General features: G+C 38.0%; 1 protein-coding gene across 8 annotated transcripts in view; it reads right to left on the bottom strand.

The window, feature by feature from the left end:
- Nucleotides 1-25,170, bottom strand: part of EPHA6 (EPH receptor A6) — a 371,203-nt gene that overhangs the window by 134,603 nt on the left and 211,430 nt on the right. The window lies entirely within an intron of this gene.

Consider the following 25,170-nt stretch of genomic DNA (forward strand, 5'->3'; position numbering starts at 1 on the left):
AAAACTTTAACCAGTTGGTCTATATTTACATCTTTAAGTTTTTGCTTTCTCCCTGTAGGATATATTTACATATTTAGATGTCAAAATGACAAAAAATTTGGATGCTAGTTAGCACACAGGTTCATCCTGGAGCACATGGGCCTCTTGGGAATATGTATCTGAAGACAGGCAGAGTAAATTTTTTAGGGAATTAAAACCCCCTCTGATCAAAATGATGCACTAAAATCTTACAGAATTTATACACCATAATGATCAGGTGAATGCAAATTAATCCCAGAACTCCATGGGTAGGCTTCACAACAGGCAAGGCAAATTAGACACTGGAGGAGGGAGGGGAGTTTTCAAAATCAGACCAGGCTAAGAATCATATTCTTGAGACAGAGTGAATCTAGTCTTGCACAATTTACAACGTGGTAAAAGCTCTTAAGATATGATAGATGGGAAAAATGTACATCTGAATTCTTAGTCAATGAAATCATAAAGAGATAGGACTATTACCAGGCTGAAATCTCAGATTTACTGCATTTGGAAACAGTGAAGTGTAGTCAAGATAAATACTGGAGATGACACTGGCAGCCAATGAAAGTACTTCAAAGTGCTTGATTATGATCCATTATTTATGATCTAACATGAAAACTGTGAGTAGGAGGAAAAGGTCCCTGTCTCAAAGGCTTGAACATGAGAGATGAAGGATTAAAAACAGAAGGGGAAGCAAGAGATGGTTTCCTAAGTGAGGACGTAAATTTAGTTTTTCTGTCATTTCTAGCAGGCTGCCCCAATGTCTGGAATATTTAACAAATTTAGTAAAATTACTTGAAATTATCTGAGAGCATTTGTATCCTAAATAATCCATAAGCAGAGATGGTTACTATTGGAATAATTTTGGACTGACTCAGCTTCAGAAACATTAAAGTCCCTACATGGAGTCAGCTAACTTTAAAGCTACCTATAGAAAGGAATGCATATGATCTTTAAATTAATCCTTCCAGAGCAGCTCACACAATTGTATTAAGATTCTAAGACTTCTGTTAAGAAGTGGTCAGTTTATCCTAACAGCCATTCTTTTGAATGATGAGTTGAAATAGATCCTTTACTCCTACATAAAATCTCCACATTCTCCTATCAAAATGAAGAAAATTTTATAGACACAAAAACTTTGGTTTTATGCTTTGACCAAATATCAAGAACAAAAAAAACCCCATCCTGAAACAGCTTCAGATTTAGCAAATCACATTAAAACACATTAAAGGACAAGATAATTCAAATTTGATTTTAATACAGTTCTTCACTGTAGATAGTATTCAGCACAACTATTTCACTCAATTGCATTTGTTTAATCACTGATCCAGAAAAGGATGTCTCAATGTGTAAGGGCAAATGAAATAAAACAACTCTGCTGTTACACAGCAGAATCTGGCCTTCACACAATCACAACGACCTACCTCACATTTTAAAAATTCTGAACACAGATGCTAAGCAGTATTTGTCTCAAAAAAATGCTGAAACTGGTGCTAAATTGAATCGTAAGGATATTAACAATAACTTAGGAATCATCAACATTCATTCCTTTCAGCTCTCTTCAGTAGTAATTAAAAGCACTGTGTTGTCTAAATACTGTAGAGTGAAAAACTGGAACAAGTGTTTCTTCCCTATAACTAAAAGTAGAAGCAAAACCTGTCAACCACATTCTTACCTTGCTATCATTATCTTGACAAAACAGGAATGTCTCTGCTGTCAAAATGGCACCGAGCACAAACATTTTTGTTCATGTTTTGTATTGCCTAGGATGGGGTGTTGAGGGTGGGGAGGGAAAGGGCAATTTGTTCTTCATGCCCCAATCCAAGTGGCCTCTTAGCAGCACGTTGGCTCAAGCAGGCATTCCAATTTCAAATAATTTTGTGAGAGCTTCTGTGCATGCTGAACAAATCCTGCCATCCTCTCCAGCTCCATCATCCAGCATCTTTCAATCAACAAATTGCACTTTGGCATGAACAAAAGGTTTAGGATGGACTTCTGCCACCCTCCTGGTCCCAAGCTAAATGGCTGTGAACATATGCAGAGATTGTGCTGTTCATTTTTATGGCTTTATGATGGCACATTTAATTGTAATGAAAGTGCAATTGATGGAAAGTGAGTTACAGATTGAACAGGCAGTAAAGCAGATGTACAAGGTCATTCAACAAGGACTACTCATTACTTCAAATTACCACCCATGAGGAGAATCTACAGAATATGCCAGGATGGAGCTCTTTCTCTGACACCTCATCTTTCAGTTTCATCCCAAAGGCCATCTTTGTTTTCTTTACGGATAGCATTTCCCAATTAGAACCTGCTGCCTTAAGTTACAATGACTCAATTGCCATCTCTAATGCAATTCACACATGTGAGGCTGCTCCTGCTGCTCCCATTCATTCTGAGAAAGGTGATTGCTACAAATTGCACACAACAGTTTGTCTGTTCACAGACCTGTGTTTCTGCCCCATTTGACAGAGTGATGAAAGACAGATGCCTTGTTTAGTTTTAAATCATATTTGCATTCCATTTTCATTTATCTTTTACTTTCATAGCTCCTTGTTGAACTACAGTCTGACAATATTTGTCAAGAAAAAAAAAACCCATAACTTGCTTAACAGTTTATAGGATTTGGCAGCATTGGAGCTTTTTCTTGATTATCTGTCCTGGCATCACAAACAGGGACAAGTATTAGATGGAGACAGTTAACTGGAGCACAACTTTGTTCATTCTTCTGGGAATCAGCAATATTTTACTGGAGGTACTTCATGATCTTTTTTTGACTGCTGCCTCCCAGAGAGCCAACATCAGAACCTTTATACTTTCCAAATGATTTCTCAGTGAGCTGGAAGGGAAGCATTGCCTTGCCTACAGAGAAGGCACGGGTGAGATGGAGTTAACGAAGTACTCATTAAGGAATGCTCGTTCCAAGACCTCTTCAAATTTCATTTAATAGAAAGTCAGATTTGCTATCCAAAGAGTTCCAGCCTAAAGCAGAAGAAAATGCCAGCAATTAGCTCAGCCCTCTGCAAGACTGCCTTGCACCATGCCCCTGTCTCACTGAATTCTTACAGGGAGGAAGAGCTGTGTGTCCTCCTGTCACCCCTTCAGATGTTTTTTCTGACACCTTCATGCCTCCCTTCCAAATCCTAGGCCTCTTTGCACTAAAGGTAACTGTCAATAGTTTAAAACAATTAATATTTTATTAACTTGAAATACATACATATAAAAATAAAAAATATTAACAATATTTTATTGTATTGGTCAAATACAATAGCTCAGAAAATAGCTCAGAAAATAGGTACATTAGGGCCCTTCACCTTGTATTTTTGTGCTGTGATTTGGTGTAGAGTTGCTAAAGGAATAGAATAAATACCATATTTACATATAGGAAAACTATGATTCCTCTTCATATCACCTTCAATCCACAGCTTCAAAACTGCTAATCTAAAAAATGCCATGCCATGAAAAAGACAAAGCTAAACTGGAGATCAGTAGCAATGTTGTTATTTGCAAGCATTATCGGCAGAGAATATCAACATTTTTGTCAGGAATATGTCAAGAAAATAGATTCAAGTCGCTCTAGATTGAAATGTTGTCCAATAGCTTTCAAATATGCTCATTAATTGTCCTGGCAAATACAAAAAAAAACCAGAGCTTTTTACTTCAAAATACAAAAGAGAAAGTATAAGAAAATTATTTACTGGGTACATTTAATAATGTAACTGCTAACACTTATTCTGTATGGCTGCAGAACACCCAGAGCAGAGTAAATGTCTCTTGTTCATTTTCTTCTCTTCCTGTTTCTCCAAGACCTGGCATAAAATACATTTATTTATGAGTGGTCATCTATAAATCTAATGATAAGAACCACTTCTTATAACCTAAAGTGCTGAGATAACATGTTTGTTTAACAAACTATTTTTATCAGTGCTCAGTGCACATCACTGTGCTGCCCCACCTTTACTAAATTCAAGTGCTACAGGGCCTTCAGGAGTATCAATCAGTCAGCACAGACTCTCACTGGAGGTTTTATTGTTTTTTCAAATGGCACACAGTGCATGGGCTGCATGGCTGTCACAACTGATAAGAGCCCCTCAATGCTGGACAAATCCAGCCTTATTTTGTTTTTCTGCCCTCATTCTCTGTCATTGTTTATCTCTTTCTTGCAACACCTAGCTTTTGTAGTTGACAAATACAACTCCCAATATTCATGTTTTTCTGAGAAATGTTGATTTCAGAGTGCCAAAGTATTTTTTGTTCCCCTCCCCATAAATCCAACCTCCAATCATTTCAAAAGGCATTTGCTCCTGAGGCTCTCCCAGCAGTACCATGGGTTTTGTGTTGTAAGAGGTAGTCTGCTCAAGAAATGGCCAGAAACAGTGGTAGCAAAATACTGCAAGAAGAAACAATTTGAATGGGAAATATTTGGAATCTATGAGCATTGATAAGGTTCCTGTACAAGACTTAGAATAATTTAAAAATACAAAAAAACTCCTGCTTAGTTTTGTTTTGCTTTTCAAAGCGTACACACCATGCACTTCACAAAAAGGCATTGAACATTTCTCAGATTAAAGGAAAGTTATGAAATTATTGCAAATAAAAAACCTGACGGTAAAATAATAGATGTTAGTACTGTAATTTAATTTATTTTTAATAGAGAGACACCCTAAGTGTTACCAGTAAGGCACCAGGTCCGTCAGAAATTATAGAAACCCAGAATGACTTGGGTTAAGGGACCTTTAAAGATCATTTAGCTCCTACCCAGGAGCATCTTCCACTAGACTGGGAGGATACCATGGGTGAAGACAAAACACTTCCAGAAATGGTCCATTGGCACTAAAGCTGAACTGTGCTGATGGATCAGTCAGAACTCAAAGTGCTGACCTTTGCACTGCCCTTGTCTTCAACCTTGATATGAGTTCAGCCTCAAGCACTGATACATCTGATCTTTAAAAAGCAATACAGTAAATAATTTTTTATAAAGGGAAAAATTTCCTACATTAGCAAGCGAGTAAATGAAATATTATTTCTACTGGTTATTGATTAGCTTTCTTAATGCTCTCGAATTTCCACTCTCCCTTGTCAATTCCAATTTAGGAAGATATCAAGAGTTTATGACAAAAAAAAAGTTCTAAGTCTGACTCTGAATTGGAATAGGAAAGGCTTTTCTGGGACTTTATAAAGCAACCTTTACTAATGCAGTGGTACTACTACTACTGAATTATCTTCAATGAATACATTATTTTGCTTTAAAAATGAATGCAGGTTATTCAGCTATTTATAACTTTGTTTCCACTTTTACCCACAGAATACTCAGAATTTGGAGGGCACTGCCAATATTAATGGAAAATTGACACAAGTAGCTAGATTTGTGTATGGATAATCATTAAATAAATATCTATACAGTTTGAATAAAATTGATGCAACTCTCAGTGCAATGAAAGGGATTTTACAAAGAGTAGAGAAAAGCATCATTCTATACCTGTGAAACTTCAAGGTAAGAAACTCAATAATCTCAGTGAAGTGCTGGATGTTAGGTGTACTGGAGCCAACAGTTCATAAAATCTTGTATTTTAAATTTAGATTAACTTCTTTTACAGAATATAGAATTCTTATTTGCTTAGGGGCATCTCTTTAATATCATAAGAATGTTAGTAGGAGTTAATAGAAGAAATTTTGAATCACCAACACTCGAGAAAATTAGATCCTGGCAGGTGTATTGAATAATAAGATGATGAGGACATAGGAATTGGACGAGGCTTTATGCAGCTACTACCATGTCCAGATAATGCTAAATTCATAAGAGACAAAGATCAGAGAAGTCTTTCAAAAATTAATTAATCAACCTTCACACCACTGAGATAATACCTTCTTTCAAATGTTTCAGCATGTTGGTTTTTTTTTGACAGCTTCTGCTTGCAGAAATCATCCCCTTAATTTCAGCTACCCTACAGCACTCCACTGTTTCAGAAGACATGTTCCAAACCCTGTTTTCATCTTGCCTATATGCATTCCACAGGACATTTAAAACTCAGGACTGCTCTGCATGAGCCTTATCTCTCCTCCCTCACCAGCCCTGAGGGGAAAGTTTCTGAGTGGTGTGAAAATAATGGCACCCATTAGGGAGGAACACACTGGGAAGCAGAGTGAGAGACAAGCGTGGTGTGTACTACTGGGATCTGTGATGTAAAGAGAGAGCAGACTAAACAATTTAACTCTGTCAGATGGAGAAAAGTCAGTAAAAATAGGTGAGAGAGGGAGTGATAAAACTGAGAAATGCAAAGCACTCTTTGGATCAGATCTGTACCCAGAGAAAATTTCCATGGACCAGTGATCAACCACAGCCTCTACAGCTGGAGCAGCACCAGGGCACGTGTGGGTTTCCAGAGGAGTAACCAGTCCCTAAAGGGCTTTTAGGCCTTTTCAGAAAGCCAGAAATCAGGTTCAGCCAGAAATGGTTCATGGGCTGCTACATCTCCTGCCTGGCAGAGGAGAAGGGCTACTACAAGGGCTGCTGGATAACATGGACCCACAGCAATGCAGAGAAACACCCACAGGCAATTTCCTTGGGTTCTCCTGGGAACCAGGCATCTTCTGACTCAGTCCTGTGTCAAAATGAAATCCAAAACCCGGAGGGAGCCTCTGTAATTTCCTGGTGGCCAGCTCCTCTCTGCTCTCTGACGTGTGGCACGCGACTCGCGTCTCCTGATCGGTCACGCAGTTCGGCCTGTGGCTCCCAGTGTCTCACGGGACACTGATGCAGTGAGCAAACATCCTAAGCTTTACTTTCAGCAGCCATTCAACACTTTAAACATGTGTTCCAGAAGCCATCAGCCATTCAAGGCTGCACTTTGTTTTGGAGACTGTTTGGCTTTCAGTCAAGTGCTGTATCTGGAGAGCAAACAGGAGCGAAGGGGAACCAGGCAGCTGCACCAGCTCCACATCATCAGGTTCAAGTTTGTGCTGCTGCTTAGAATTTTCTGTTCAGCTCAGACAGTCTCCATTCAGGTTCCCACTGCTCTTGTGCCCCATGCAACTGTTGAGTAAAACTGTAATTATTAGGTTCTGAATAAATGTCACGAAATGTTATCTGATATTTCTGTAATACACACTGCATTAGTATGTGCCACAATTGCTCTCTATTGCTTTCCCATCACACAGAGTGCCTTTGCATAAAGGCTTTTATCCCCAGAGCTTTTTCTCATGAAAAGTGCTGAGACACTGAAAATCTATCCAAAACAGTGCTGCTATCTTTGACTTTGATACAACCAGTTACTCAGTAAAAAGGCACATTGAAATACACTAGGAAAGGAAAAAAAAAACCCAAGCCACTCAATTCTCAGTTGATTCAGCGCTGATGTGTCTGGAAAATTTAGGCAGCACAACACTTAAAAGATCACTCTTTCCAAACAATAAAAAAAACAACTACCTTAAAACTTGACATTTCCAAAATGATGAATCTTTGATTGAATCATGTGAAATGTCAAAATGAAGAGAAAAAGAAAAATCAATAGCTGTGCAGATGAAGCAATGTGAGGTCAATCCCACTGAACTGCTAGTGCCAGCAACCCATGTCTTTTTAATAGCAGTATTTTCAAAGTCTACAATACCTGAAAGACACTAGAGATTAATTTTCAGGACTGAATTCCCCCTTCACAATAAAGTTATTACACATCTTGTTTTTAGAGACTGAAGCAGGGACATAATGAAACGACACATTTCCAAAAAGTTTTTACTGTATTCTCTAGATTAGTTCATCAACATTATCCTCAGAATTTCATGTTATATAAATTTTCCTTTGAATTTGATATATCTTTCCTGACAGGTAACTGAAAATTTTAATCAGAGGAGGGGAAAAAAAAAAGCTTCAAAATCATCACTGCTTTTGAAATGTGTCCTGAGCCAGCTGCTGACCCTTTTGTAACAAAACCCAGTATTTTCCTGTGAAATTCATAGTTGTGCCATAAATGCACTGAGCAGTCCTAACTTAGTTATATCCTGATGGAGTTGGCCTCTCGTTCCTAGGCTGTGTAGGAAGCTGACAGTGGCTGCCAGAACAGAGGTGCCCAAAAGTAGAAAATATCAGTATATTTCTATATACATATAAATGTATATTACATTTCAGTGTGCATAATTATGATTTAAACCTAGCGCATTTCATTTCCTCTCATGTACTAAATGTTAATTTTTTGGAACATCTTGGACTAGCCAGAGGGATTTGTTGAATACTGACAGGTAAAACAGGATAATCACCAAGTGGGAAACCCCTTTGTTGTTCCAGGGAACATAATGATTTTCCAATTATCTATCATCACTGCTTTTATTTATTTTTAAAAGTCTTCTTAATTAAAATATAGCCTAGGTATGGAATATTAGCACAACTGTTTTTATTGCAGCATTACTCACATAAAAAGGTAAAACAAAGTGTGGTGGAACTGGATTACTTCTGCATAATTCTTTAAGAGGAGACTGAGAAGAGAGAAGCTTTTGTTTCTCTTTTTTAAATCTCATCAGTGGAAAAGAAGGTTTACTTGAGGAGAAAGAAAAAAGAAAGGCATTTCAGAGCAAAGAGAATGTCTGAACTGATATTAGAAAGTAGACTTATAATGACTGATGTTAGAGATTAGTCTTGAAAGATTAATGGCATTAATTCATAAGACCATCCCTAAACCTCTCTAGTCCTTCTAGGACCGTATAAATCATGTATTTTTACAGTCTGAGCTGTTTTAGAGCTTGAAGATGGAGACAAAAATGGAGACTCAATCTATAAAATACAGTTACTGCTAGTAAAAGAAAACTCTCTGTGAAGCTTTTCTTTTAGATTTTCCTACAATATTTATGGTCTTCTAACGCTGTTTAAAGAGAAAGTTGGGGGAAAACCTTATTTTGAAGGATATGAGCACATTTTTTCATTTTTAAGATGTTTTTAACAGCTAGGAAAAAAATCAGGTAGCCTTTGAAATGAGATTTTTTCACTCCACCACCCAGTGTAGAGCTAAGGTAAACGTGATGTTGAACTGTGTCAGTTCTCTCTGTTATTACTAAGTAGACAAGGGCATTTCAGAGCATGGTTTGTTGTTTCTCCAAATCTGGCAGCAAACTTATTCAACTGATTGTGGTCAACAGAGGAAAATAATATAATATTTACTGGTTTTGATCAGCTGATGGTTAAACAGCTTCTTAAAAGCCTTCAAAAACCTTCATGCCTTTGAAATAGATGGAGAAATGCCCCAGTTTCTCTTTCTGTCATTAGCAAGTATACAGAAAAACAAATATGAACTGCCTTAATCAAAACAGGTAAAATTTAGTAATGTGAGAGTGCTCCAAGACATCTACATTATAAAAATCTACAATGACAGTGCAATGCAGAAGAAAATACATAATTTAGCTCTGCCCTCACGTGAACATTACTGCTTGGAAATCACAAAGTAACCAAGAAGGGGGAATGATGTTTTCTTTCTGTCAGAGACAGGAAATCCTCTTTATCTACCAAATCTAGAAAAGTGATGGTTCCAACAGCCTCAGCTGCAAATTACTCTCCTAGGTGGGCTCTTCCTTTCTACATAAAGGACACAGAGCTCTTGTATTTACTGCAATGCACATCCTTTAGGTACAGAGCTCACAGTAATTTTTAGAATTGTTCTCAGGTTTACATTTGGTCTATCTGGAAATCTTAACTTCCCTATTTAAACCAAAGTTTGAAAGCAAAAAACCTTTAGAAATGCTGTTACTAAGAACTATTTCTTCTTCTTCTGCTTATAGACTAGAATGTTTTGGGATGCTCCTACTTCTGTAGTATAAATATATACCAGATGTTTGTGAAAAAAAAAAAATAAATCTGGTAATCAGTCTAATTAAGCCCATAGATTTTATTGCATATTTTAGCATTTCATCAGTGGTCTGTAAAATCAAACTGCAAATGCTGTTTACATGAGCCACAAGTCAAAAGCAAGCAAAATAGCTCATTCAAATAGGGTGCTTTTTCTTTTTTTATTGTAAAAATTTATCTTGCAGATGTTTGCTACTTCTACCTAAATTTAGAGTATTTAGATAACCCTCTTTAGCATCAGATTTTAGAAAAAAAAAGACCTCCATGGTCTGCCATATGTATCCCCTCCGCCTCTCCTCAGGAACTTCTGACCTGATGGTCAATCCCAATCAAGCTGGAGACACAATCTGGGAATAATTTGAGGTGGAGAGGACTTTGGAGGGTACCTGGTCCTTTGCTCAAAGCAGATTGAAAGCCCAGTTAGTTTTTGGCTTCGTTCAATAAGTTTTCAGTATTTCCTAAGATAGGATAGAAGTCTGCAGTGTGTCAGGTTTCCACAAGTATTAAGTATTTCAACAGATTAGTAGACTTTTTTGCCATCCTTCTCTCACCCCTTATGAAACACCAGAAAATCCACACAGGAATGTCTGAGACCTAAAACCACAGCACATGGGGCTTGGCTGGGTTTATTGTTCTCAGAACTAGGTGTTCTGCTGGACAGAACCTCTCAAAAACCCAACAATACCTTCTAAAATCCACAACCAATGATAAATGTAATACATTAGCACTAAAACATCCACTTAAATATGCTAAATTATGTTCATCTAGTAAGTACAGAGGTGAATGATCATTGATTGTGAATGAAACTATACCACAGACTTAGCCTGGAAAATATGTGCAATGAACCTAAGTTTTCCATCAACAGACAAAGAGAAAAGTTTTACAACAGCTAAGTAATTGAATCTATGAAGTTTAGTTTTTCACATGATCTGGAGCTGGGCCATGCCCATGTTTTGTTCATTCTCTTTCTCAGTGTAAAGAAAAGTATTTAAATGAACTGAATTAATAGAAATCTTAGTCTCAGTAAGAATATCAAGTGATCTAAAGATCCCTTTCTCTCCAAAACTGCCACCCAACAACTTTTAATTGGGTTCCAAAGTTTGCTGAGTGCTTGACAGCCCAGTTGAGTAGGTGCTAAACCTATCAGTCAAGAAAGCACAAATCAACTCTCTGGAAAAGGAGATTAATTAAGAATCATGTAATTTCTTAAAAAACAACCCCAAATCTTTTAAGCAGCAGTTCCAGGATTTGATTACATCTGTGGTCACTGATTCAGGTAAGTTTTTTGCACTGACTTTCATCTCCAAGTCTGTTTTAGCCCCTCTCCATAGAGTGAAGCTTTGCCTTTCTTTGACCTGAGAGTGAGGCAGGGAAAACACAAAAGCACAGCCTGGAAAGCTTCAGTTTCTGGTCATGTGTCATGCTGGATGTCATGGAGCTGCCTCAAACCTTTTCCATATGGCACATTTCTCACCACATACAGGTTGCCTAGAATAAAGATTTAATCCTTATGTGGGAGGAGACCTCTGGCATGACTGAAAACCTCTACTGAACAGAAGACATGTCAGGACCACTTTGAAGAAAAGATAAATTGTCTGAATAGTTCAGATTTAGGTTCAAGTCTATCTTAACAGTTCAGTAAATATGTTGCTGCCATTGTCTGTGACAGTACACTGGGTTAAGGTAAAACCACAGAGGTCTCTGGAGTCATCTCAACCCTTGGTGAGCTGCAACTACAGCAGCTGATCACAGCAAGTACCTCAGGTGCACATGACCAGTCCTCTGATTTGTTTTAGCTTTTGCTTGGCTCTGTGTGATGATGTGCTGTAGTGCAGTGCTTTATATATACACAGTCTTACTGTTATTTTATTGCTTGGGCCCAATTTGACTTCATCACATCTTCATTAACAATTCAGGCAATGGGATGAAATAAACTCTCACCAAATTTGTGGTCATTACCAAATCTGCAGGAGTTGGGGGGAAAGAGCTGCTAAAGCCTGGGACAGCTCAGGGAGGTGCTGCTGCTGTCCATAACCGCACAGGATGGTTTAGAGATTAAGCTGGACTATTCTCAGAGATGAACAGCAAAAGGACAAGAAATTGCAGACCTTCCATTTTGGGAACATATAAAGAAATATAGTTTTTCACCATTTAAATGGTCAAATAGTGTAATAGGTTGTCTGGAGAGAATGTGGAGAATTCTTGGAGACATTCAAAGCTCAAATACAAAAGGCCTTGAGCAGATTGATTTTATTTGACATGTTTTGATTTGAGCCTGAATCAGATGATTTATAGATATCTAATCTGATCTAAATTATCCTGTGATTACATTATTTGAGGAATTATGATAATACTTAGTAAGTTTGTAATGTTATTTATGTATTGCTATCACAGGTAACCATATATTTAATTAGGTTTAGAAGGTAAGATTGCAGAGTAAAGCATTCAAAATTTAGAAGAGTTTAGAATTATGGCTGGCCATTAACCAATTAAACACTATGCATTTACACCATGATATTATCCTTAATTACATGCATGACTCCATTATTCCACCACTTCAGTTACTGAATGGGATGAATCATATTCAGTGAATAGGAAATAATTCAATATTTCTTATCTTGAACCAGCATGGTCTCAGATCATATTTCCTGTTGGCTCTAAAAAGCTATGTACCCATTCTAGGAATCTGTAAATGTAATACCAAGATGGAGTGTCAAAATTGTCTTTGTGAGGTGAATTATTTTCTACATTTAACTGAAGAAAAAAAAAAAAAGCAAGGGTTTAGAAGTTAAGTTTCTTGAAATGTATATGCTGCCTTTGGCATAGAAAAATCTACACTATGATAGAAATGTCCTGAAAGTTTCCTCTCCACAATATAGAAGAAAAAAAAATCATAATCTATGAGTTTATGACATGCTAAACCAATACCACATGTCACCCATTCTCCCCAAGTTCTGAAAATCCCGGTTTTAACACCAGAGCCTTAGTATATTCTTGCTGAAATGGGTGGAATTGGAATAGTTGATATTGGGAATTACAACAGAAAACCCTGCTTTTTCATACTCACTTGTGTGCCTTAATAACCCCCTTCCTTTGTTAAAAGAGAAACAGATCCAGTGTTCAGAAGCACTGATGTAAGAAAAGACACCCAAACAGCGACTGAGCCATGGCACAATAATTCTCTGGTGATCCAGGCACTGTGTGTGAAGGCAGGTTTGGGGCTAAAAAGCACGAAACGCTGACACACCACATGCTGAGATGAAAGGGGAAGAGCAGGGAAGCTCCAAAGAGAAAATTAGCAGAAGACAACAAGTAGGGAAAGCACACAGCAGTACATGCAGCTGAAGGGGAGGGAGGATGGGGGATAGGTGTTCTGGCTGATTGGAAAAAAGAAGCTCAAAAGCATCTGAAGGTGGGAGTTATTTATCATTTTTTATCAACTACAGGATGAAAAGGATAAAAAGTACTATTTTGATGACATGTCAGAATAGGACCTAGATTAAAAATGCACTTAAACATTTCTTTTGCTTCAAGTATTAAACAAAGATTAAGACTGCATAATTCAAGATAGCAAAATGTATTCTTTAGATAGTACAAACCCCAAAGATAAAAAAAATAGTTTGCAAGTCAAGGAGGATATAGCCCTACATGCATCTCACCTTTGCATGGCATTTGGTATGCATTTAATTAAGAACATATTTTGAACAAGAAGATTGCATCAAGAAAATAAGTGTATAGAAATCAGAGATATCTCAAGTTGTATATTATGGAAGCAAAACCACAGGTATTTTCCTTTTTTTTTTAAATTTAAAATTTGCTTCAGTTAGTGACATTCACACTGTAACAGCTCAATGAAGATCTTATACAAAATGTTAGCAAATGCCACTGCACTGCCTGTAGAGAATAAGGGGCTTATTGACATAGCAGCTTCCAGCATAAAATGTCATGATTGCAGTATTGACTAACAGCATATCAAAATAAACATCTGAAAATCTAGGTAATGCTTGAAGACAATCATCCTGAACCACCAGCTCTGCACTTAAACGACAAAAACCCCCATGCCCTCCTCCTGGAGCATTTTAAGATATAAACTAGAAATTCTCTTCAAGTGGTTGAGGCATAACATAAAGACTCTATCAATTTAGCCTTCTGTCTTAGGCAATTTAGCTCTTGACATTTTTCTCATTATTTTTGCTCTGTATCTTCAGTATGTATCATTCTGTGGGCATGGCAGCAAAGAGTATTTCATTTTACTTTATCAGAAATACTTAAGAAATTGTCTTGGGAACAGCTTTAACAGTGAAGCAATGCACAAAACAGTAACTTGCCTCTGCTACTGATTACTAAAACAGCACTAAAGTGTTTATAAAAATAAAGATCATTCAGCAGCAGCAAAACCCAACCTATTTACCTTATTTGCATTGTAGGTGACACACGAAAAAAATAAACAAGCCACATAAGAATGACTGTCTGATGTTCTTCTCTCACGAGGGTTTCAAAGTACACCAATGTTCTTGCCTTGTCAGGCTTGTCACTGACACCAGGACTGGAGTTTGTCAGGAATTAATTTATCCAGCAGAATAAAAATCCCAAACAACAATAGTAGGTTTGGCCAAAATCTTTCACAGTAATATCTGGGCACATCTTTAGCAGATGTTGGGTGTTGAAATTCCTTCCTGAAGTTAATCTGATCTCCTCCATCCATTTTATTAGTGAAGTAAAAGGAAATATGGATAAGAATGCAAAATTATTTATCAAGTTTTATTTCTTTAGGCAACACCAAACAGTTCAATCTATGTTGCATGCATATATGTAACTATTTTCTATTCTCTTTCTAGGCTAATGCATTGTGGCTGTTTTCTTAATACCAAACTGCATCTATATTAAAAAATCTACTTAGACTCATCAGTTGTTACCTGTTTTAAATAGTTCTTAACATGTACTTTACTGGACTTAGAAGGAAACAGGAGTAAAAGTGTAACTGCTCCACGTACAGATTTTAGTTCAGCTCTGAAGAGCAGCCTTACCTGCCAGAGATGGGGAAGGGAGCATAATGCAGGGTCAGATTTTAAACAGGGTTCTGGAGGTTTCTGGTGTCACTGCAAGTGAAATCTCTCCTGCCTCATGCTTCTGTGCTTCAGCTTTTCCATGGATTTGTAAACCTGAGACAAGCACAGCTTGCAACACAAAAATTCAGGAGAGGATGAAGACTGGTAAGTGGACAACGTGGGAATGTACCATCCATATGGCATCTGCTGCAGATGCATTTTCTAGGGAGCTGGGCAGAAAAAAGGAACTCCCAGTACAAAATCTTTTTTGGAAATGGGATCCACAGCTATGGAAATTGACTCTGAAAATCTTAAAACTAAAGAATTGAAGTCTGTGTCTCCAAATGTGGTGTACAAGGTTTTTTGGGTTTTTTTTTTTTGGGTTTTTTTTTCCTCTGAAGAGTTCATGCTGTCCTCTAAATAATCAGCTTTTTATAACTTCTGGGACGCTCACAGGTACCTGGATAGTTGTGCAGATTAAGTATGGGCAAATTTTCATGCAGTCTGAAAGAACAGGAGCTCATGTCAGCCCCAGTTCTGTCTCCTGCCTGTGAAAACACATTATTCAAGGTCAAGTAACATAAAATTGCTCATCTGCTTGTGACAGACTGAAGCTGTCCAGTCGTCTTCATCCTCCTGAAAGAAGAGAATTTTTCTCTTTGCATAGACTGGTCCATAACCCACAGCACATTTTAATTGGACACAAATAACTTTCCACGAAGGAACAATTTTAAATGGTGTCAGATATGCTCTAGAATTGGTGCCACACAAAACCATTTTTGTGGCCTGGCCTGGCCTTTGCTTGTTGTGCCACTCTCCATTCCTGCTGCAGCTGACAGTAAACAAACTTCTCAGTTTAGCTGCTGAAACACTGAACATGCCCTAATTTCCAGAAATCATTTGCTTTCTTTTCTGGCAGATGTATTTTGCGGCAGATACAGGCACACTGAGTTGGGTCAAACAGACAAGTATGAATTAAATTATTTATTTTTTTCCTTTCCCTGACATCAATAGCTAACCCAGTTTTAATCTGAATAGAGACATCAGCAGTTTTTCAGTTACTACATGGAAGAAACATGAAACACTAATTCTTTGGTTTTTATTTTTTTTTAAATGAGAGAGGTACGACTTTTTCATTGCCTAAAAGAAGATTCTCCATCAGTTCTCTCACTGTGAAAGGACATGGATATTTTAGTTGGAATTTAATCTCAACTCAACTTGGATACTTCCTTGAAAAGAATTACAGGAAACAAACCTAATTAGGTAGGAAGTATTAATGAAATAGGGAAGGCAGACTCACACCCAGAGAAAACCGCATTAAAATTTATGCTCCTTTACATCCCTGAAGAAGACAGATATAAATTGATATGGCAAGGAGGAAATCTTTTTAAAAAAAGGATTTTTTTTTACTATTGTAAATATGTTTTGGTACTACATGGTACAGTTTCACCTGTTCAGAAACCTGATCTTATAAAAAATATGCATTCTGGAGAAGATTCCAGTTGCTTTCAAACTGTGGACCTAACATTTTTTCCCTCAGCTCCTGGGAAAGAGCCTCTGTTGAACAATTTCCTGACTTTGCCTGGGTCTGATGACTTTTAATGCTCAAAGGAGAAAATCAGCTCATTTTACAGAGGGTGAAAATCAACAAGCAGCAGTGAAAAAAGCAAATTCTGGCAACATGGCAATCTGCTGCCTTATGAAAACTAATAAATAAAGCTCACACCTGCCATATAATTATTCCTGCAAGGTAAAGATTTTGTCAGCAGGGAACTGAGGTGTCCAGAGAAACCCTCTGCATGCTCATGTGTCCGCCTGCTTGTATCTCCAAGGATGGAGATTCCACTTCTCTGGGCAGCTGGTGCCTGTGCTTGGTCAGACTGACAGCCAAAAAGTGTTTTCTAATGTTCATGCAGCATCTCCTGTGTTCCAGTGTGTGCCTATCAACTCTTGTCCTGTCACTGGGCAACACTGAAAAGAGCCTGGCTCCGTCTTCTTTCCACCTTCCCTTCATGTATTTCCAATCTACATTTATTTTTCATCCTACAGAACAGCCTCTCTTAACTTAGCAAAAGCAGATAACAATTTGAGCATCATTATACAACATCTTGAGGAAAACAGAGTAGTAAATGAGAGCCAGAATGGGTTCTGATGACTCATTTGTCCCCTACTACGTTTCCCCGATGTATTTTTAAAGCCTCACATTTTAGCTCACAAAGAAGAAGTAAGTTTGAATGCCAACACTATTAAACTTGAAAGAATTTTGCTTGATAGGGATTGTTTAATTAATAGGAATAGAAAAGAAGCAGAGACACAGATTTTGAACTAAATTACTAATAAATGAGAAGTACAGGTTAACTGGAAAGTAAACACTGGGAGAGCAAAATTCTATCTCCATTACAAGTTGCAGCTCAATTAACTCCATCAGTATTGCCCGTGTATAACAGAACTAATCTGACTGCTGTGCAATTCCAAAGCAAGATACCACTTCCTCTCTTTCCTCCCACCCACAAACATGTGCTGTAAGGGAAAAGATGAAATTAATTGCGTAATTGAACAGGATGCCTATGATCTATTCATTGAGCATGCAATGTTAAATACACATGGGCTTCATTTATATTTTATTCTGAGTAACGCAGTGCGCTGATCACAAAACATATTTTTTTCCTTGAATTGTCAACAGAAATTAAATCTCCTGCAGTGTTGGATCAGTGTGCCCTTTCACAAAAGGTGGAACCTTTTTCTTCACTTGTAACATTGCTAAAAAGCTGTCTGTCTAGGTCACCTCACAGGAATGATTACTAAAGAATTAGCTCTTTAACTCCTTGTGGGGTTATTCTACCTCAGAAAAATTGTTTTTTCCTTTGAAAAATTACTCACAAAACGCAATAAATATTTCACAATAATACTTGTATAAAGTCAGCTACTGTGGAGTTATTTATTGTGCAACAGCTATTCAGATAATTTCCAAATGCAGACAAGCTACTGCATGCTCTTCCCTTGAAGAGGACAAGGACACATCTTGCTTCTCTCCCAAACCTTCCCGAGTCACTCACAAGAGGAAAGCTGAAGAACCTTGTACCTGAGGTACCCTCACAGCAAGTGATGGAGTGATTGCCATGGGTCTCCCTGGAATATTTGGCTTCAGGGGCTTTGTAATGTGCTATTTTCTCAGAGATCAAAAAGGAAAAGGATACACCAAGAAGACAAATATTTACTCAGTTTTAAGGAAAAGATGCCAGCTGTGTTGTGTTGGCCCTTTATTCCCTACCAGCTCTGTTCTGGTTTTTATTTTTAATTTATAGCCAGGGTTGGGTACAACCTCCATGGCAGATGTTTATTTTGAATATTTATGTAACTTGCATCTTATGAGGGAGGAGAGGAAGGAAGTTGCCTCCTAAGCCCTTGCAGGGAATTGCTTTTTGTCTTGTCACTTTCTTCCCTTCCTGTGAGCTTTGCATTTGTTGCTTTACCTGAGAAGGATTTGTCAGCCTGGAGAGCTTCTTGTGATGCCAACTCTCCGAGCTCTCTGAAGTGCGTCATTATCTGCGGCGGCGCTTGACCAGGAAGGAGCTTGCTTACTGCACGTGAACTGGCAGGCTCCCTCACATATTCTGCACTGTTTCTCACTGCTCTGCCAGCTCAAAGACAGCATGCATTCCCTCCACTCTGATCATGCCCTGACACTTCACCAGATTCGGGAGCAACAAGGAGCTGCTGCCCAGCAATGATTATTTAGTTGGCCAGATGAGACATCAAAAGGATTTCAGCACAGGAGAGACACCAGCTGTGGTCTTGGCAAACAAAGGGAGATTTTCCCAGCCTTAGCTCCTCTGCAAAGATTATGAACACTCAGATCTGAAATTTATGATAATTTGAGCCTAAATGGCAGGAGAGAACACATTGCTTCCAGTACTTACAAAGCTACAGGTTACTGATGTTATTTATCTCTTACAGAAGCAGATCCTCTTCGCTTACCTGGTAGAGCGAGCATGGGAATTTGGAACACACAGACACAGAGCTACAGTAAGCATTTAAACAAGTAACATTTGGTTTGAATCACAGATTTCCTTGAGCTGAGTCTAAATGAACATGTGCATGAAATTTAATGGAAATATTTAATATTTAAAGAGCTATGATTTCCGGACTAATGATTATATAATACTATTAGCATCCCGTTGTGTGAGGCTTTCAATTCATATAATTAGAAGATTACTCTAGCAAGAACTTAGAGTAGATATGCATTTTATATGCATTCATATAAAAGCAACTAAAATAAAATTAGTCAGGTCTTTGGTAATATCCTCCATTTTCAGTCACTAGACCATGCTTTGTTAATGCAGCTTATCTGCTGTTGTATTTTCAGTGCTCAGATGCAATACCTGTTTCATGGGATGTTCACAAAGACATTTAACAAAGTGGTGTCTCTGGAATTCAGGCTTTGCTCTTGGTGGTGAACATCAACATCTCCTATTCTGTCAGTAAGGCTTTTATCCACTAAATGAACCTAAAGTGTTTCATTTCAAACCTGCTTTCACCCCCCTGGACACACAGCTGAAATGCTGACTTACTCACGAGGCTGGACCAACATCCTCTCATCCTCAGAGGAAATGTACTATTGACCAAGAACAGCAGAGGAGCGGGTGAGGGAAGCTCATCTTCATTTCCTAAAGTATTCAGAATTTTTTTTCTTTCAGGTACAGTTAATTTCCATGTAAATTAAGTGGAATATGCAAAACTATTCATAATAAATCTGAATAAGGCACCAGAAACTATGAACAGGTCTGTAGTTCTGTGAAAGCCTTTATCTTTCTTGTCAATTTTTAAGTGGTCCAGCACCCTGGAAGCCTTCAGAAAAATGCCCTGCTGATGCAGTTTTTCATCCTCCCTCTAAACAGCCACCTAGCAATGATTTGGGGGTTTCTCTGCTGTTCAGCTCTCTTTGTTTTTATGCCTCTTCTAGATGGCTCTTTTATGCAGACTACCCCAAGGTTCTCACTACCAGAAAAGCAGTTTCTCAATAATTGTATTTTCATTTGCCACTTTCTAGCCTCAGACAATTTTGAATAATTTTTCACAGCAGACATCCCTGTTGTTATGACATATACATAATGCTTTTTTCTGTTCAGATGGAGAAAATTACTCTTCCCCACACTGTGGTGGAAATTCCACTGCTTTAGGAGTCCATCCGGCTTAGAGGATAGCACTTGCTTAGAAAGCCTTCTAACTGCATTTTTAAACATTAAAATAAATTTTTCTCCTAAACCAATTTCAAATCATTCTGTTTCTAGCCAATGCTCACAGATATAAAGGTCAGGTATAATTGCTTCAAAACTCTCTGAATTTGTCCAGACTGTATATGGCCTATGTATTGCTTGAAGGTGACTATTGCAGCACATTTTATTATGAAAAGTGAGAACTTAGTTCTTTGCAGAATCTGAAATACAAAGCTTTTGATCTGACAGGAACATGGTTTTCCTGAACCACTTTGTTCTCCACTGATCTTAGTTAGAGTTCATGAGAAGGAAGAGTACAGTGCTACTGCTTTAAAATCAATTTAGTTTAATTTTAAATCCACTAGGAACGATGATGAGATGTTTTTATAAAAATAACTCAGTAGTGATCTTTTAATCTTTTGTTCTGCTTTCAGTACTTATGACTATGTTAAAATGAACAGCCTTTTTCAAGACAGGTGCCACTTTAATAATAGCTTAAAATTATGGAATAAAATTGCATAAAAATTCTGAAGAACATGAAAATACATGCACCAACTTTTGAGCTATTTTTAAAATTGCTTGGTCCTAGCAAATTTATTCTCCTGCCTAAGTCAGCACAGGCAGTGGAAGAAAAAGATGGGCTTAATGCCATTCAGGTGGTCTGGGGCAGGATGTTTGGCCCCCAGAGGAGCTGAGAAGAATCACAAAAGCTGTTCAGGCTTGGCACAGGCTCAAATACCCTGTGCCTGCTCAGTGTGGCTGCCTGGCCAAGGAACAGTGTGGTCACAGAGCTTCCAGGACAAAGCACCTTAATAAAAAGGAGAGTCCCAGAGGAATTATTCTGTTTATAGCATACTGCAACAAAATGGAGAACAGGAATGAGAGGAATCAGCCACCCCATATTTATACTTGACAGAGCTATGCCACCTCTGTTGGTCACTGAAGTTATAAACCCTACAGTAAAGTCACCCAAAATATACCTTTGAGGTCATTAATAAGAGTTTGTTACTAACATAAATTCTGCTTTGGTAATACAAACAGCGAATCCTCTGAACTACAACAGTGTGATCTACTTAGTACCCTGCTGCATGCTATCACTCCTAAAAAAAAGTCTATTTATTTAGCAATTCTCAGCATCAGTTTGCTTGAACAAAAGCTGCACACGTGGACAGCTTGGAGAAATGTGTAGGACTTTGCAGAGCCTTTATCAGGTATCTGTAACATTTTTTTAAAGAACAGCATATTAGTGAGGCTGTTCCTTGAGGAGATACTGAGTCTTATTCATTGTTGAAATGTATCTTCTGTAAGTACTTACATTCATACAGTATGAGAGCTAAAAGATATCAGCTCAGAATAACAGTATTTCCCTTCTCTTTGCAAAACTGAACACGTCTACACAAGATGAAAAGTAGCAAAGGATCACACACAAATTTCCATGTGTTTTATTGCTACTTTTCCTTCTGGCTGAAACCAAGTGCAGCTGTAAGTACAGAACCTGAATCATTCTCTCTCGGCTGAGAACATCCAGCAGTAGCATTAGAGATAGATTAAACTATCCAAAACATCATTTTGAGCAGTATGACTCCATCTTATACCCAGGAATAAGTGGCTGCAGTGAAGCTGTTGCAAGAATAACATATATTCCTTTCTTAACATTCTGTTCTTCCTTTAGCATTAAGCAACTTACAGTTAAAAACTTCTTAATTCTGCCTATCGCTTACCTAAAGGGCTGATAGGTCATGAAAACTTCTTCTGTCTCATCTAAGCTTAAACAATCAAATTTGTCAATTCTGATAGTTGTGGTACACTGCATTAATCACAGATGTGGGGTTTTTTTTACAATCCTTCTGATGAGATGCTGAATTAAGGCTTTCACCTTTTCTCTTCTCCTCCCTCTTTCCCTTCATGCCTACAGCAATACCCCTCTGGCTATCCTTTTGTCACATGGGACCAATAAGGATCTGAATAAATACCTCTTTAACAAACTCAGATACTGAAGGGATGTGTTTTTTTTCTGATTGCTGAGTAGTTACTACTCTCTAATCAGTACTGAATCGATGCTAAAGTTACTTTGTGCTGTTTATCACAGAATATTCTGAGTTGGTAGGAACGCACAAGAAATACTGAGTCCAACTTCTAAATAAATGGCCTGTACAAAGATCAACTCCATGACATCAGTGTTATTGGCATCATGCTCTCACCACCTGAGGAATATAAATACATATATATTTAGGTATATAAAAAGAGATACATAAAAAGCTGCTGATCACCCAGAGCTGTTTAGTTCACATAAATATTTGCCATTAGTACTACTCAAAATCAATTTGAGAATGTGTACTGTTCCCACTTTTGCCTCTTTAATTCTCCTGCATTTCTAAAAGCAGTGGTGTGATAGTTCCTACCTGGACACTGCTGCATGAGCTTTGACTTATTTCAGGATCTTTTCCATGAGATCCCCATTGTTCAGTGCCATACTCCTCAGGTTTGAGAGCAAACCCATGTGGTTTGCTTGTCTCATTTGTATGTGGACCATTCACGGTGGTGCAGACTGAATGAGCACACAGAAGGGAACCAAGCCTCTTCTCTCCAGACATATTCTTAAAATCTTCATTCCTCTGGCAATCTGCTCAATGTCCTTCTCCACCCTACAGTTCTTTTAGCTTCTGGTTTTGTACTCCTATTTTGTAACTGTGTATGTGACATTGATACACCCTCAGGAGCTAGGTTATGAAAAATCAAGCTCTGAATTTGAATTGGTTTTAAACCAATAACTAAGAAAATTACTTACTTCTTGCTGTGAGATATGGATTAGAAGAAGAGCAAAACAGGCATAAAACTTAAAAGGGAAAAAAAAGAAAGTTTATTGACAAACTACAATAATAAGAACACTGGAATAAACTTCCAGAAAAACCTTTTCATCCCCTATTTACCCACTATTCCCTTGTTCACATGACAACAGAGACAAAAACTTTGATGGTTAAAACAGTCCCAATTCTTGCTACAGTCTTTTCACCAGTCTTTGTAGAGAAACAGAAGTTTCTTCCTGTTAATTTATGGAGTTTCTCACAAGAAAACTATTTTTGTTATAGTTTTCTATTGCCCTAACGTTAGCTGCCCAGAGCTGCTATTATTAGAGTTCACTCCTCCCATTTTCACATCACTCTGAAGTATGTATGGGCCATGAGTCTAGAGATAGCATTTTTAAGGATAAGTTATTCAAAGGCAAAAAAGTCTTCATCTGTTTCTGTGAGCTTCACCAGAAAACAGTTTTCTGATTGCCTCTCAAGGCTTCAAATCTCCCAACAGTTTTCTCATGGCCTCTCAAGGCTTCAAATCTCCCAGCACTTCACTATACCATAATTACTCTACTTTTTACTCAAATTTACACTTTGAACACTTTATTCCTCTCTAGATACTGTATCATGAATTAAAGGAGTTCTTTTCAGGACTTCATTGTCCATCTCCATAGTTTCAACAGAAAGATATTTCAGCTTAATTAAAGCATCTTCTTAATTCTCTACCTTTCCTGAAGCTTCTTTTCTTTCCTATCACTGGTAGTTTATAAAGTCTCTTTTCATGTTGATCACTCTCTATCTCTCTCTCTGGATAAAAAGATTAATCCGCAAGTCTCATCTGGGTAATGAAAGAGTTAAAATCTTGCCCAGGCTTTTGTAGATGGTTCGGGGATCTCTGCTGAACAAGAGCTGGAGCCGTCTGCGACGGAAGGTTCTTCATAGCTGCTCTGGAGAGTGTGGTCGCCGCTCCAGCCCTCTGCAAGTCCAGGGCCTCTCTCTTTCTTCACTGGGCAGTTTCTAGTGAATGTAGTTACAGCAAAACCTGCAGCCGAGCCAGAGATCGGCTCGGCCCGGCCCGGGCCCGAGAAAAACCTTCCCCAGGCCCCCCCATCTCCCGGCCGGGAGACGGGGCAGGCCCGGCCCCATGGCCTGGGCAGGGACGGGAGGCCTGGAGCTCCGCCACCCTCCACAGCCAGAAAAACAAAGAGAACCCAGAGAGCTCTGCTTTTACATTTTTAGGTAGGGTTCACAAGTTGATCCCACTTTTCAATGGCCTAAACTGCTGTCAATTCTCAGCAATGACCGATAATTGGTCAGGAAAAAAGACTCCAGGCAGTTCCCAGCAACTCCAACTTTCGTAAAGGTAAAGTAACTCCATGACAGAATTGTAGAAATATTCATATGGAAAATTATGCCTTCTCTCTCATGAAAGGAAATAAAAAACCAGCACATAATACCTCATAATTTTGTCATATTCCCATGTCTGTAAAGACCATCAGTTGCACTAACACTTGCAATCTTTGCATTATTAGTTTTTCTTTATTAGCTTCCATTTTAATTGAGAAGAAGTTTCTATTATTTCTCAAAGAGGATGGAGGCAGAAATAGCAACCTGTGGAATATTCCCCCCTTCTTCTCCATGGAGAGCAGTATGTACTATTGTTCATTTCAGTTTTCTATTAGCTTGACTTTCTACACAAAAAACATCCTCAAAGGCCTGAAGCTCAAAATGCTCTCCCAACCTGATAGCATCTTAATGTGCTCTTGTAATGGATTCTGGAACAGGTGGCTAATAAATTAACCAGAGGTATGCAATCTATTATTGACTGGCATAATTCCAACCACACAGCTCTCAAATGACATCTTGTTTCATGTAAATTTTATTGTATTGAAGGCTCCATTTGTTACCAAGAGGCTTCCTTACAGATGGAAAGAAAATGCAAATAATATTTTCTATTTTACATAGGATAATGTTTTAAAAAAACCAAGCAAGCAGGATTATCCTCTAGGCCTTTTATACTCTAGGATGTTAACTAGAAAAGTAAATATGGTATAAAAATAGCAGCTTGGTAACGTAGCAGCTTGGTAACAGAACAGATAAAAATAATATATAAAGAGTTGCTTTTTCCACACTGAGAACACACAGAGAAACTCTGAAGCAGATTATGAAGCTCTGCAGTAGCAGACTCTGAAAACTATAAATTTATCTTAATTTTGCCATGTAATACTGTACAGATTATTGAGTACATTTTAATTTCCCTCTTATAC

This window comes from Cyanistes caeruleus, chromosome 3 (assembly GCF_971803275.1).
Source record: "Cyanistes caeruleus chromosome 3, bCyaCae1.hap1.1, whole genome shotgun sequence".
In the NCBI taxonomy this organism is placed as follows: domain Eukaryota; kingdom Metazoa; phylum Chordata; class Aves; order Passeriformes; family Paridae; genus Cyanistes; species Cyanistes caeruleus.